This window comes from Taudactylus pleione, unplaced genomic scaffold (genome assembly GCF_031769625.1).
Source record: "Taudactylus pleione unplaced genomic scaffold, aTauple2 ptg000116l, whole genome shotgun sequence".
Taxonomy (NCBI): domain Eukaryota; kingdom Metazoa; phylum Chordata; class Amphibia; order Anura; family Myobatrachidae; genus Taudactylus; species Taudactylus pleione.
This window is the reverse complement of record NW_028284518.1, coordinates 9,237,585-9,252,302: the sequence shown is the minus strand read 5'-3', so window position 1 is coordinate 9,252,302 and position 14,718 is coordinate 9,237,585.

The window sequence follows — 14,718 nt, the reverse complement described above, 5'->3', positions numbered from 1 at the left end:
ATTTCATCTTTTTGTGATAATTAGTTGTTGTAGGAGTTGTGAAACTTGGTTTAATCTGGGCTGCATTTATTTAGATTAATGGCGCATAGATATAGGTTCTTTCTATTCATATACTAAAGATCTGGCGATGCGGCTGGTGACACCACCAGTGGCGTAACTAGGGCAGGGCGAGCGGGGTGCGTGCCCTGGGCACCGTTGGACCGGTGGCGCGGGGGGGCACCGATGGCCACGGTACCGGGCCGCCCACCCTAGTTAGCCAGTGTAGCGCCGACCGCAATGAGTGCGGTCAGCGCTACACATTTACACAGGACCGGCGCTAGGCTTCCAGCGCCGGTCCTGTGCTGCACGCCTGAGCCAGTTCCCTCCCCCTGAGCGCTTGCCCAATAGCGCCAGCAGGCGGGCTCACGCTGTGCATAACACACGCATCGCCGCCAGCACTGGTGGTGATGCGTGTGTTAAACAGCAGCCAATGAGAGTCAGATAGACTCTCATTGACTGCTGCAGCACCCACTGCAAGAGCCAGACTTCCGTCTGGCTCCTGCAGTGGGTAATGGGACTGATGTCCCATAACGCTGAGCGCACCAGTCCGGGCGGGAGCGGCGTCGTGAGCAGGACCATGACCAGTAGCAGAGATTCAGGTAAGTATATTTTTATATATATATATATATATATATATATACATCGCCAAAGGCTGGCACTCACTTGTATAACACATATAATGTGTAATTGCCTTGGTGCCCTCCCCGGGTGCTGGCAGCTCCCCGATAGTATAGACCAATGGTAGAACAGGCGGCACTCACAGGACTCCAAAAAGATGTTTAAAGACTGTTTTTATTCCATTTATTTAGGACGTCTATCTTTAAATGTCTTTTTGGAGTCCTGTGAGTGCCGCCTGTTCTACCATTGGTCTATATATATATATATATATATATATATATATATATTTTAAACCTATCTGCACAACGGGGGAGGGGGGTGGCTACTACTGGGGGGACCTCTACTGGGGGAGGGGTGGGTACTACTGGGGGGACCTCTAATGGGTGAGGGGTGGCTACTACTGTGGGCGCCATTGGGAGGACCTACTCTACTGGGGACTACTACTTGGGGGGGAACTACCACTGGGGGCATTATAAAAGGGGCCTACTACAAGAGGCACTGCACTCGGGGGACCACTACTGGGGGCAATAATAGGAAGGGCCACTACAGGGGGCACTGGATAGGGGGGATCACTACAGGGTGCCTGCATAAGGGGACCATTACTGGGAAAACTGCATGGGGGGGACTACTGCTGGGGGCACTATATAAAGGGCACTGCATAGGGGGGGACTACTACTGGGGGCACCATATAAAGGGCACTACATAAGGGGATACCGCTACTGGGCGCACTGGATTGTGGGGACTGCTACTTGGGGTACTGCATAAGGGGGAACACTACGTGGGGCACTGCATTTGGGGGGCCACTACTGGGGGTACTGAGTAAGGGGAACTAATTGGGGGCTGTATAAGGGGGATCACTACTGGGGATACTGTATAAGGGGCACTACTATGGGCCTGCATAAGAGGGACCACAACTGCATACTGGGGGTACTGTATAAGGGGTACTACTGGGGTTAAGGTGCATATGGATAGGAATGTTCATGTTGACACGCCCCATTTTTAAGTGACCACGCCTATTTTTTTCCCACGCGCACAGCTCGAGATGTTGGGGGGGGAGCTCCCTTTTCAAATTTGCCCTGGGCTCCAAATACCCTAGTTACGCCACTGGACACCACTGGAGCACGCATTATACAATGTAGTGCATACACACTGCACAATATTGATGATTTGATGTTCCAATGTGTCGGAATCAGCCAAATCATTGGCAATATTGTGTAGTGTGTAGGGCCCTTTAATGTTAGAACATCTTAAAGTACCCTAAACATTATTCTTAAATTTCTCACTGTAAATTGCCATATTTATATAAAAGTAGGTCACAAACAACAAATGGTATATGTTCAGAATCACAAAATGTTGTAATGTTGGCACCAGAATGTCAACAAGGTCTGAGGGCCTCATACAGAGGCGGTCGGAGGATGCAAACGGTCGCTCAGAAACTGGGCGGCCGCTTGCATCCTGACCGCCCGCCTCTGTTTCGGTCGTTAGGCTGTGGGTTTACACCCACAGCTCTAACGACCACTAGGGTGATGGTCGCGATGGTCAGAGACCATCGCGACCATCGGGGCTTACGATGAGACCCTAGGGTAGGGTCTCACTTGTCGTAAGCCCCGGAGAGCTTCTGGCTCTGTCACTAGTGATGTCAGTGGGGCCTCCCCCAAATGGTAGGCATTCCCATGGGAATGCCTGCGTTTGGGCTGCCACCCCCCAGGCCCGCCTTCCAAATGGGGCGAGCTGTCAATCAACATCGACAGCTCACCCCCTTTGGAAAGAGACCCGCTACGACCGGCGCTGTCGGTGGTAGCGGGTCTCACGCTTGCGCACGAAGGAGCCGGCTCCCTCGTGCACATGCTCACTTGACAAACATCGAGGCAGCCGTGCAGCCGTAGACCGTACACCCGCCTCTGAATGAAGGCCTGAATGTTGACCTTGACAAAATGTCTATATTCAATATGTCTACATTTTAGGGGTGAGCAGGTTTGGATTTCTGAAATCTGAACCCCCCCGATCCGAGGCCGATCCGAGTCAGGCTCGACTTTTCCCGCCTGACTCGGATCTGAAATCGAGGCAAAACGTCATCATCCCACCTTCCGGGTCTCGCAGGTTTTGGATTCTATATAAGGTATCCGCGTCGGCACCATTTTCTCACTCGGCTGTGGACAGTGAAGAGGGAGGGTGGGAGTTAGGGCTGGCTGGGCTGTGTAGTGTAGTGTAGTGCAGTGTAGTGTTGTGCTGTGCTATGCTGCTGTTGTCCATAGGGGCTGTGTCCACTCCTCCAAAGTCCATAGGGGCTGGCTGTGTTGTGCCGTGCTGCTGTTGTCCATAGGGGCTGTGTACACTCCTCCAAAGTCCATAGGGGCTGGCTGTGTTGTGCTGTGCTGCTGTTGTCCATAGGGGCTGTGTCCACTCCTCCAAAGTCCATAGGGGCTGGCTGTGTTGTGCTGCGCTGCTGTTGTCCATAGGGGCTGTGCCCACTCCTCCAAAGTCCATAGGGGCTGGCTGGGCTGTGTTGTGCAGTCAGTTGTCCATAGGGGCTGTGTCCACTCCAAAGTCCTGTGCAGTGTCCCAGTCCTAAAGGGGTGCTGTAGTATTGTCCAGGGGGTGCTCTGTCCATCAGGGGTGCTCCCCCCAAGTGCAAAAAAAAATAAAAAATTCTGTGTTTGTGAATTGTGTGCGCAGTAGCCGCATGTGCATCAACAAAGTAACGCCAAGCGTGCGCCTGTGTCATAAGTAAAGGGCCAGCTGACTCATCCGTTAAAGGGTCCTATAACCCCCAAAGTGCACTCCAAAAAATATTATTTTTTTTCGGTGTTTGTGAATTGTGTGCACTGTATGTGCATCCTCAAAGCAGCAGCGCCAAGCGTGCGTCTATCTGTTAAAGGGTGGTGTAACCCCCAAAGTGCGCTCCAACAAAAATAAAATAATCTTCTTTTTTTCTATGTTTGTGTGTGAAATGTATGCGCAGTGGCCACACCTGCATCCTCAAAGCAGCAGTGCTAAGCGTTCTGTCTTTGTGAATTGTGTGCACAGTAGCCGCACGTGCATCAACAAAGTAGCGTCAAGCATGTGCCTGTGTCATAAGTAAAGGGCCGGCTGGCTTGACCGTTAAAGGGTGCTGTAACCCCCAAAGTGAACTCCAAACAAAATAAAAAATTATTTTCTGTGTTTGTGAATTGTGTGCACTGTGGCCGCACGTGCATCAACAAAGTAGGGCCAATCGTGTGCCTGTGTCATAAGTAAAGGGCCAGCTGGCTCGTCTGTTAAAGGGTGCTGTAACCCCCAAAGTGCACTCCAAAAAAAATAAAAATATATATTTTTTTGTGTTTGTGAATTGTGTGCACAATAGCCCACACGTGCATCAACAAAGTAGCGTCAAGCGTGCGCCTGTGTCATAAGTAAAGGGCCGGCTGGCTTGACCATTAAAGGGTGCTGTAACCCCCAAAGTGCACTCCAAACAAAAGAAAAAAATATTTTCTGTGTTTGTGAATTGTGTGCACTGTGGCTGCACGTGCATCAACAAAGGAGCAGTGCCAAGCATGAGCCTGTGTCCCACAAGTCTGTTAAAGGGTGTTGTAACCCCCAAAGTGCAATCCACAAAATATAAACAATTCTTTTTTTTCTGTGTTTGTGTGTGAAATGTATGCGCAGTAGCCGCACGTGCATCAACACAGCAGCAGCGCCAAGCGTGCGCCTGTGTCATAAGTCAAGGGCCGGTTTGGACATCTGGTCCGGACTGAAGGACCTGCCAACAATTTCTGACAAGTCTACTGTAACTGCATATGATACTGTCACCATTGACAGAATGGTGGAGGATTACATTGGTGACAGCATCCAAGTAGGCATGTCAGACAGTCCGTACCTGTACTGGCAGGAAAAAGAGGCAATTTGGAGGCCCCTGTACAAACTGGCTCTATTTTACCTGAGTTGCCCCCCCTCCAGTGTGTACTCCGAAAGAGTGTTTAGTGCAGCCAGGAACCTTGTCAGCGAAAGGCATAGGAGGTTGCTTCCACAAAATGTGGAGAAGATGATGTTCATAAAAATGAATTATCAATTCTTCCAGGGAGACCAGCCTCCAGAACGTACAGAGGGACCTGTGGTGTTGGATTTCAGCGGGGACAAATTAATACTCTGTGAGGATGAGGATGTACACAACACTGAAGAGGGTGAGGAATCGGTGGATGAGGAGGATGAGGATGACATCTTGCCTCCGTAGAGCCAGTTTGTGCAGGGCCAGATTAATTGCCAGCTTGTTTTGTGGGAGCCCAAACGAAGCAATCATTTCAGCCACAGTCGTGTGGCAGACCCTGGCACTGAAATGATTGGTTTGTTAAAGTGTGCATGTCCTGTTTATACAACATAAGGGTGGGTGGGAGGGCCCAAGGACAATTCCATCTTGCGCCTGTTTTTTTTCTTTGCATTATGTACTGTTTGGGGCCTAGTTTTTCAAACTGCCATCCTGTCTGCCACTGCAGTGTCACTCCTAGATGGGCCACGTGTTTGTGCTGCCCACTCTTGTCGCTTAGCATAGTTATCCAGCTACCTCGGTGCAACCTTTTGGACATAAAAACACTATTGTGAGGTGTGAGGTATTCAGAACAGACTGGAAATGAGTGGAAATTTATGTTATTGAAAATAGTAATGGCATAGCAGCAGAAAAACCCACACATTATGTGATTAAGGCTGTTTTTATGCTTTGTTTAAAAAAAAAAAAATACAGATCCAAAACACAAAACACAAAACCCAGAACCCAAAACACAGAAGGGTGGTTTTGGCAAAACCAATGCAGATCCAAAACACGAAGAAAGATCCAGATACAAAACCAAAACACAAAACACGAAAAGTGGCCGGTGCACACCCCTACTACATTCACAATGTTGGCATAACATAATGTCAACATTGTGAATGTTGACAAAAGAGTGGCAAAAGTCCATTTCGAACCAATTTTATGGGTAGGTTTAGGGTTAGGCTTAGGTTTAGAGGTTAGGCTGTGGTTAGGGTTAGGCTGTGGTTACAGTTAGGCTGTGGTTAGAGTTAGGTGTAGGGTTAGGGTTAGAGACTTACCTAGTCAATGCACAAATGCATGGTCAGCATGCCAACTGTCGACATTCACATGTCAACCTGCCATTTATGTCGACATCTGAATGTCAACATTCAGAACATGATAAAATTCTGTAGTCAGCATTCTAAACGTCAACATTTTGTACCACACCAGCACAAATAATTGACATGGATTGATAAACTAACTGCAAAGCGAGTGGCAATGTATTCTGAACCACAATGTAGACTGTTATATGAAGCATTTTATTTTTCAGTACTCTCCATATATGTCTATAAGTGACCTTAATGGTCAGGTTATTTTATGCCTTAATGTTCAAGCTAAATATCGTGGTTTTGAAATGAACCAGTTTCACATGCACATGAAATAACTATTTTTCATAATCTACACTTGTGGATTTCTAAAATACAGATGTAGCCACGGCATAGATGGGGCGACTAGTGTGTCTGTGTCTATGGCGTGCGCATGCACGTGCAAGCCATAGACTTCAATGGGGTGAACGCTGCCCACTCCTAGTTGCTGCCCAGCGAGAGCTGCGCTATGTGCGAAATATGTGTGTCCGTTCGCACGCATCGCAGTAATGATGTAGGTGGCTACATCGACTGTATATCTTTATGTTTTGCCTTGGGGAAGTGGGAATCCCCACCTGCACACAATTTATCATTTGTTAGATCTGTGTTGTATCGTCATTAGTATAATATTTTTACACCTCCCTGGAGGAAATCTTTGTGACCTCAAGACAGGGCCGGACTGGGACTAAAAATAGGCCCTGGCATTTATAGCACACAGGCACACCTCGCATCGGCTCCTGACATAGACTCCTCCCCTTACTATTCCTGACTCCTCCCACTTCTTAGTCTATACTCTTACAAATATAATTAATATCAGAACACCATACAAGTGAACATCGTTCTCTGTATTAAAATGCACAAAACAGAGCACATCCTGCAGGGGATTAAAAAATGTGCCATAGTCAGACATTTGGTATTTGGTTGGTTCTGTTAGGTAAAGATGGAATTTCAATGGTGGAGTTAACACACAAAGAAATTAGACGATTAGATAGTGTTCACTGTAGGATTTTTTTAGGGCAGGGGTACTGAACGGAGAGGATGACACATCTGTGCACACAAAAAGCATAAAAATTATGTTGGTTCCCTGTGTACATAAAGAGCATTGGTGTCCCCATCCACAATTGAAGCAAGGAGAGTGCGCGCCAAAAAAACCTGATGTCTTGCTGGAAAGGGGCACGACCACACAGTAGTATCCCACATGCAAATTATGGCACACATTGGTTCCCTTTGCTCACATTTCAACGCACAGTGGAGCCTCTTATTCATGTTACATCACATAGTAGTGCTCTTTCTACATTATGCCAAAACAGTAATGTCCCCAGAACACATCATGTCAAAACACATCATGCTGGAGCACCATTTATCATACGCAATGAGTTTTACCAAACTCATTGGTAAATAAGGCCCACAGTCACTGCAGGGGATGAGAAGCGATGCCTGTTGCCACCCCAACCGTCTGGCCACAGGAGGAGGAGGTCCCAAGCCAGCACAACTCCTCAATCCATCACTTCCCTTCAGAAGAGAGATGGCCCCGAGCCAGCACAACATCCACCCCCGCCGGGGAGTTAATGCCACACAATTGTCAGTACACATGGTCTAAGTAGAGCATGCACTGTGACTGGAGGAGATCCAGGGTGATGTTGTCATGATTGTTATGATAGGTAGGGAGGAGACAGGAAAGAGTGAGGCAATGGGGAGAGAAAGACACTTGGGGGAGAGACATGGAGGCAAGAGAGAGAGACATGGAAGGAAAATATGTGAAAGAGAAATGGAGAGAGAGGGACAGAGAGACTAGAGGGGCAGAGAGAGAGAAACTAGAGGGACAGAGAGAGAGACAGAGACAGAGAGAGAGAGACAGAGAGAGAGAGACTAGAGGGACAGAGAGAAAGACAGACAGAGACAGAGAGACTAGAGGGACAGAGAGAGAGAGAGAGAGATGAGAAGGACAGAGAGAGAGAGAGAGGGACAGAGAGATATGAGTGGAGGGGCAGAGAGGGCAAAAAACCTTTGCAATAGCTAGTGATCCAGCAAATGGGTCCAAAATACTAGTATGATAATCCCACATATCAGTGTGTGCTTGGAGCTCTTTTATTCCTCCTCATACAGCACTGTACTGTACCATCTACTGTAAATTATAAAAATAACCCCCATTTTTGTGTATGATGGGAGTTAATAATTAAATTAATACCACCAGCCTTTCTAATACTAGTGCTCAAAGCCCCCCTTAAAATCTATAATGCTTTTTTTTGTGTGTACTAAATACAAAATACACCTTACCTGTATGGTGATTTCTCTGCAATAGGTGACCTCTGAATAAATTGATCCTGCTTGGACAGTATCTTTAGTCGGTATTAATTATTCATGTTGGAGATCATATGGTCCAGAAAATGTCTGTTTGTGTAGGAATGTAACCAATGTCATCATCATACAACAGAGCCTTCTTCCTTCCTGTGTCACTCCAGCTCCCTATGTCTTTCCAGTCACATGTACACTCCAGCCCCCTCCATCACTCCAGCCACATGTCCCATGTCTCTCTGGCCCCGTTACTCTAGCCACATGCCATATGTGTCCCCTTCAGCCCCCTCTGTCACTCCAGCCACATCCCCTGTGTGTACCCACTAACCTAATCTGTCACACAAGCCACATGCTCCATGTGTCCACTACAGCCCTCTTTGTCACTCCAGCCACATGCCCTGTATGTCCCCTCCAGCTCTGTAATTCCAGTCACCTACCCTATGTGTTCCCTCCAGCCCGATCTCACTCTAGCCACATGCCCCTTGTCTCCCTTTCAACCCCCTCTGTCACTATAGTCACGTGTCCCGTGTGTCCCTTCCAGCCCCCTCTGTCATTTTAGCCACATACCCTATGTCTCCCCTCCAACCCCCTCAGTCACTCTAGCCACATGCCCCGTGTCTCCCTTCCAAACCCCTCTGTCACTTTAGCCACATGCTCCCTCCAACCCTGTCACTCCAATGACTTACTCTGTGTGTCCCCTCCAGCCCCTACTGTCACTCCAGCCACCTGCCTTGTGAGTCCCCTCCAGGTCCCTCTGTCACTCCAGCCACCTGCCTTGTGAGTCCTCTCCAGGTCCCTCTGTCACTCCAGCCACCTGCCTTGTGAGTCCCCTCCAGGTCCCTCTAACACTCCAGCCACCTGCCTTGTGTGTCCTCTCTTTCACTACAAGCACATGTCATGTGTGGCCCCTCTGTCCATTAGTTTCAATTACTTTTCTCCCCCTCTAGATAAAGTGCCTATCAGCCTGCCACAGTCTCACTAATCACTAGTAGTTACTCACTAAAAAGACGTCCTCCTCCACGAACTGCTGGTTTGCTACTCCTGTGCTCTTCTCCTGTTCTTAACTGAATGGAGAGCGAGCGCGCATGTGAGGCATGACGTCACCATGTTGAGTTGATTTTCCAAGGCATGGGAGGCAGAGCTGATAGGAAGGTTTGCCCTGCCTCCTCGATCCAGTGGTGGTGAGTACAGTGCTGTCAGGTCACAGGAGATGCCTGGACACCGGCCTTCACTTTTATGACCAGTCCGGCGCTGCCTCAAGATATCACCAGTTTTCCCTTGCAACCTTAATGCACCAATTCCACTTCTGTTTTAGGTCACAGCAATCAGATTAATTTAACTTTAATTTGTTATAAGCTCTGAAAATAACTAACAGATGACTTGGTTTGCTTAATTTTACTATTAGTAGCCACTAGTGCGTGTTCTATTAGCAAGGTAGCAGTAACAGAATTGTGCGGCAAGATAAAGCTAGGTACACACTATAAGATTATCTGTCCAATCTGGAAAATGGATAAAAATGTTCATTCAGACAAATTGGTTAAATCCATTTGATTAACTAATTTGTCTGAACGACTGGTTTTGTCCATTTTCCGGCGTTTGGGAGCAAATGGTTGATTGCCCAGTGGATACCATTGCCTGTGAGCCTTCGCTTCTTGCAAAGAGAGAGGAAAGCAAACCCAATGGGCTTCCTCCTATGTATCATTCACTTTCTCTTATGCTGCGCTTACAGTGAAATGTGGGTTTCAAGATGCCCCTGTTCTCCAAATAAAGAGTATTCAGGCAAATATTGGACATGTGCTGGTACAGTCTGATGACACAATACAGAACACCAAAGTGTAACTTAGAGACTGGTGGAGTACTCAGGGCAGCCATCAGAAATGATGGGGTCCGGTACTGACAAAATAGGCAGGGCCCCCCTCTGCGGGGGATGGGGAGCACAGGGCTGGGAAGGCTGGCTGGACTAAGGGGGGCACAGGGCTGGGAAGAATGGCTGGACCAGGTGGGGCACAGGGATGGGAAGGCTGGCTGGACTGAGGGGGACACAGGGCTGGGAGCGCTGGCTGGACTAGGGGAGGGCACAGGGCTGAGAAGATTGTCTGGACTAGGGGGGCACAGGGCTGGGAAGGCTGACTGGACTAGGGGGGCACATGGCTGGGATGGCTGGCTGGACTAAGGGGGGCACAGGGCAGGGAAGGCTGGCTGGACTAGAGGGGGGCACAGGGCTGGAAAGAATGGCTGGACTAGGAGGGCACAGGGCAGGGAAGACTGGCTAGAGTAGAGGGGGAAAGAATAGGCAAGGATGGCTGGACTGGGAAGGGTGCACAGGGAAGGCTGGCTTGCTGGACTGGGGTGAAGCACAGGGAAGACTGGCTGGACTATAAAGTGGGTTCAGGGTAGGGGTGTGCACCGGCCACTTTTCGTGTTTTGTGTTTTGGTTTTGGATCTGGATCTTTCTTCGTGTTTTGGATCTGGATTGGTTTTGCCAAAACCACCCTTCCGTGTTTTGGGTTCTGGGTTTTGTGTTTTGGATCTGTATTTTTTTGAAAAAAAGCATAAAAACAGCTAAAATCACAGAATTTGTAGGTTTTTCTGCTCCTATGCTATTATTAACCTCAATAACCTTAATTTCCACTAATTTCCAGTCTATTCTGAATACCTCACACCTCACAATAGTGTTTTTATGTCCAAAAGGTTGCACCGAGGTAGCTGGATGACTATGCTAAGCAACACGAGTGGGCGGCAAAAACACGTGACCCATCTAGGCGTGAAACTGCAGTGGCAGACAGGATGGCATTGAAAAACTAGGCCCCAAACTGTACATAATGCAAAGAAAAAAAAGAGGTGCAAGATGGAATTGTCCTTGGGCCCTCCCACCCACCCTTATGTTGTATAAACAGGACATGCACACTTTAACAAACCAATCATTTCAGCGCCAGGGTCTGCCACACAACTGTGGCTGAAATGATTGGTTCGTTTGGGCCCCCACAAAACAAGCTGGCAATTAATCTGTCCCTGCACAAACTGGCTCTACGGAGGCAAGAAGTCGTCCTCATCCTCCTCATCCACAGATTCCTCACCCTCTTCAGTGTTATGTACATCCTCATCCTCACAGAGTATTAATTCGTCCCTGCTGGAACCACAGGTCCCTCTGTACGTTCTGGAGGCTGGTCTCCCTGGAAGAGTTGATCATTCATTTTATGAACATCATCTTCTCCACATTTTGTGGAAGCAACCTCCTATGCCTTTCGCTAACAAGGTTCCCGGCTGCACTAAACACTCTTTCGGAGTACACACTGGAGGGGGGGCAACTCAGGTAAAATAGAGCCAGTTTGTACAGGGACCTCCAAATTGCTTCTTTTTCCTGCCAGTACAGGTACGGACTGTCTGACATGCCTACTTGGATGCTGTCACCGATGTAATCCTTTAACAGACAGACGCACGCTTGTCGCTGCTGCTTTGAGGATTCAAGTGCGGCTACAGCCCACACAATTCACAAAGACAGAAAAAAGAAGAAGAATATTTTTATTCTTTGTGTAGCACACTTTGAGGGTGTCACCACCCTTTAACAGACAGACGCACGCTTGTCGCTGCTGCTTTAAGGATGCAGGTGCGGCTACAGCCCACACATTTCACAAAGACCGAAAAAAAAAGAACAATATTTTAATTGTTTGTGTAGCACACTTTGAGGGTGTCACCACCCTTTAACAGACAGACGCACGCTTGTCGCTGCTGCTTTAAGGATGCAGGTGCGGCTACAGCCCACACAATTCACAAAGACAGAAAAAAGAAGAATATTTTTATTGTTTGTGTAGCACACTTTGAGGGTGTCACCACCCTTTAACAGACAGACGCACGCTTGTCGCTGCTGCTTTGAGGATGCAAGTGCGGCTACATCGCACACAAGTCACAAACACATAAAAAAAATAGTTTTTTATTTTTTGGAGCACTTTGAGAGTTACACCACCCTTTAACAGACAGACGCACGCTTGTCGCTGCTGCTTTAAGGATGCAGGTGTGGCTACAGCCCACACATTTCACAAAGACCGAAAAAAAAGAACAATATTTTAATTGTTTGTGTAGAACACTTTGAGGGTGTCACCACCCTTTAACAGACAGACGCACGCTTGTCGCTGCTGCTTTAAGGATGCAGGTGCGGCTACAGCCCACACAATTCACATAGACAGATAAAAGAAGAAGAATATTTTTATTGTTTGTGTAGCACACTTTGAGGGTGTCACCACCCTTTAACAGACAGACGCACGCTTGTCGCTGCTGCTTTAAGGATGCAGGTGCGGCTACAGCCCACACAATTCACAAAGACAGAAAAAAGAAGAATATTTTTATTGTTTGTGTAGCACACTTTGAGGGTGTCACCACCCTTTAACAGACAGATGCACGCTTGTCGCTGCTGCTTTGAGGATGCAAGTGTGGCTACATCGCACACAAGTCACAAACACATTAAAAAAAATTTTTTGATTTTTTTGGAGCACTTTGAGAGTTACAACACCCTTTAACAGACAGACGCATGCTTGTCGCTGCTGCTTTGAGGATGCAAGTGCGGCTACAGCCCACACAATTCACAAAGACAGAAAAAAAAAGAACAATATTTTAATTGTTTGTGTAGCACACTTTGAGGGTGTCACCACCCTTTAACAGACAGACGCACGCTTGTCGCTGCTGCTTTAAGGATGCAGGTGCGGCTACAGCCCACACATTTCACAAAGACAGAAAAAAAAAGAACAATATTTTAATTGTTTGTGTAGCACACTTTGAGGGTGTCACCACCATTTAACAGACAGACCCACGCTTGTCGCAGCTGCTTTAAGGATGCAGGTGCGGCTACAGCCCACACAATTCACAAAGACAGAAAAAAGAACAATATTTTAATTGTTTGTGTAGCACACTTTGAGGGTGTCACCACCCTTTAACAGACAGACGCACGCTTGTCGCTGCTGCTTTAAGGATGCAGGTGCGGCTACAGCCCACACAATTCACAAAGACAGAAAAAAGAAGAATATTTTAATTGTTTGTGTAGCACACTTTGAGGGTGTCACCACCCTTTAACAGACAGACGCACGCTTGTCGCTGCTGCTTTGAGGATGCAGGTGGAATCTAGACGGGATTTGGAACCGAGGACACACTACCTCCATCAATTGTCTAAATCCCACTGCACTAATGTCGGATACCGGACGCACGTCTAACACCAACATAGCAGTCAAGGCCTCAGTTATACGTTTTGCTTCAGGATGACTGCTGTCGTACTTCATCCTCATCGCTAGGGACTGTTGGAGGGTCAATTGTTTTGTAAAAGTAGTGATGTTCCTACTTCCTCTCTGGGATGATGAACAACTCCCAGCAGCAGCAACAGCACTAGTAGGAAGTGGTTCTTGATCTTTCCCTATTTTATTTTTATCAGAGAAAGTTTGGTCCTCCATTTATGTTATATTGATATATATACGTGCGGCTAAAGCGCACACAAACACAGAAAATATTCTTTTATTTTTGCTGGAGAGTAGTGCACTTTGTGGGTTACACCACCCTTTAAGAAATGAGCCAGCCGGCTCTTTACTTATGGGACACAGGCGCACGTTTGGCGCTGCTCCTTTGTTGATGCACGTGCAGCCACAGTGCACACAAGTTACAAACACAGAAAATATATATTTTTTTGGTTTGGAGTGTACTTTCGGGGGTTACAGCACCCTTTAACGGTCAAGCCAGCCGGCCCTTTACTTATGACACAGGCGCACACTTGGCACTACTTTGTTGATGCACGTGCGGCTACTGCGCACACAATTCACAAACACAGAAAATAATTTTTTTTCGGTTTGGACTGGAGTGTACTTTGGGGGTTACAGCACCCTTTAACGGTCAAGCCAGCCGGCCCTTTACTTATGACACAGGCGCACGCTTGGCACTACTTTGTTGATGCACGTGCGGCTACTGCGCACACAATTCACAAACACAGAAAATAATTTTTTTTTGGTTTGGACTGGAGTGTACTTTCGGGGGTTACAGCACCCTTTAACGGTCAAGCCAGCCGGCCCTTTACTTATGACACAGGCGCACGCTTGGCACTACTTTGTTGATGCACGTGCGGCTACTGCGCACACAATTCACAAACACAGAAAATAAATTTTTTTTTGGTTTGGACTGGAGTGTACTTTGGGGGTTACAGCACCCTTTAACGGTCAAGCCAGCTGGCCCTTTACTTATGACACAGGCGCACTCTTGGCACTACTTTGTTGATGCACATGCGGCTACTGCGCACACAATTCACAAACACAGAAAATAATTTTTTTTTTGGTTTGGACTGGAGTGTACTTTGGGGGTTACAGCACCCTTTAACGGTCAAGCCAGCCGGCCCTTTACTTATGACACAGGCGCACGCTTGGCACTACTTTGTTGATGCACGTGCGGCTACTGCGCACACAATTCACAAACACAGAAAATAATTTTTTTTTTGGTTTGGACTGGAGTGTACTTTCGGGGGTTACAGCACCCTTAACGGTCAAGCCAGCCGGCCCTTTACTTATGACACAGGCGCACGCTTGGCACTACTTTGTTGATGCACGTGCGGCTACTGCGCACACAATTCACAAACACAGAAAATAATTTTTTTTTGGTTTGGACTGGAGTGTACTT